The sequence below is a fragment of the Arachis ipaensis genome, chromosome B05 (genome assembly GCF_000816755.2).
Source record: "Arachis ipaensis cultivar K30076 chromosome B05, Araip1.1, whole genome shotgun sequence".
NCBI lineage: Eukaryota > Viridiplantae > Streptophyta > Magnoliopsida > Fabales > Fabaceae > Arachis > Arachis ipaensis.
Genome location: NC_029789.2, coordinates 2,185,539 through 2,187,600, shown reverse-complemented (window position 1 = coordinate 2,187,600; position 2,062 = coordinate 2,185,539).

The following is a 2,062-nucleotide window of genomic DNA, read 5'->3' as shown; positions in this document are numbered from 1 at the left end:
CAACTATAACGACTAACAAAATAATTAAACGTAAAAATATAATTTAGTAGAATTTAAAATAAAAAACAATCTTGTTTTTTCGCAACATTTTTACTAAGGTTAGGCGGTTTATCTATTTTATTTTATTTTTTTAAAAAAAAATTAATTCTCCAAAGTTTCATCAAACTAGATAGAATTATAATTCTTAAATTGAACACATTAGTCATTTTATAAATAAATTAGGTCGACCTGCTCTGCCTCATGTTTAACCTAACCCATGTTATGATAAATAGATTACATTGACAAATTGATCCTTTTTTTTTGTTTTTCTAAAGTTAGGGCGAAATTTGAATCCGCGATCTTTAGGTAAATATGGAAAGATTATGCTATTTAAATTATAGTTCGTTGATAATTTTTTCTAAAATTAGGAGTAAGATTCGAACCTGAAATTTCTCAGATAAAAATGAAAAGACTATAACAAATTGATCCTTTTACCAACTTTGATGTCAGGTTGCGATTTAATATTATACAGGGAAAACATTCATTTAGCAATTGTTTTATATGAGTTTGAATTAAATATGTAATACTTTATTTTACTTTTTTATAAAAATCAAGTATTCAAAAAAAAAATTCAATATGATTGAAGAATCTAATTTTTTTTATAACATTAGGTTTAATATTTAAGTTAAATCACCCTTTATACAATTTATTGGAATAAACAAATTAAATAAGTTTTAGCAGTGGTAATCCAAACATATAGAATAAAAGATTAACATGCAATTCTATATATTTTTTTCTAAGCATTTATATGAAATATTTAAGAGAATATATTTGGGGATAGGGTATTTTATAAATATACCAAGCACCTAATGCAAAATCAAAGAAAAGAAAAAGTACAATTTCAAAGAAAGCTTACATATTCTGAGTTTCTGACGACAGGGATGTTTAACTAAACTGCTAGAAGATAATACTAAAAAATTACACCGAAAAAAAAAAAAGAAGATAATTATGAATTCGGTGGCTGGGCCAACTGCCAAGTCCAACCAGGCGTAGCAGATGCTATAAGTATGGAAAAGGTGGCTAATTTTTTTTTAACACAATCATTATTGATATGATATTATCTGTTATATTATTTACTGTTAATTTTTTTTGTTTGTCGCGTATTTTTTTATTTAACAAAATAATAGGTTAAACACTATTTTATCACGAATTTAAATTTTATTTTGTCATTGACTTGGGATACCGTAGGAAATCCCAAATTAAAAAGAACCTTCGGAAAACATGGCAGAGAAAATATATTTTGTCATTCTGCACCATTCTTATCGACAATAGATTTGAATAATTTTTGAAAGCTGTTATTCAGAAATTATTTTTAATATGAAAATAAAGATGGTGTTTTAGTTGAGTATTGATATTTAAAGTGTATTATAATATTGTGGAAATCATTCAACACGCCCCTCACGTATTGCAATACGCCCCCACGTATTGGCCAGAATGCTGCTACGTATCCAGTACACCCCCCACGTGTTGCAACACGTCCCCCACGTGTTAACTTCTCTCCTACAAAATTCACCATCTGTAATTACACCAAATAATCTCATTTTAAAAAAAAAAAACACCAATATTTTTTCATATAAAAAGAATCAGCCGCTGTTTTGTCTACCTTTAGAAAATAATATTCATTTTATTTATTCGTATCTTCTTTCCTTATCTAAAACATCACAGATTCCACATTTTAGGGGAAATGTTACAAACTTTCTTTGAAAATGAAGTATGACATAAATGGATGCAGTTTACTTTCCTCAAAATCCGATATATAGTTAATGAGAAATGTTGGATAAGTATTTATATTTGAATTAATATTAGTTAATTTTTTTCTTTTTTAAACTAATTTTTTTCTAGGTGAAATTAAAGTATACTGGATTCATTCTGTTTATGCAGTTGAGGGAGCAAATTTTTTTTCAGAAATAGAAATAAAAGTAAAAAAAAAGTTTATATTTAAATATATTTATAGAAATACTTTTCAATAAAATAGTCAACTATTTAAATATGACAAATATATAAGTTTTTTTTATATAGATTT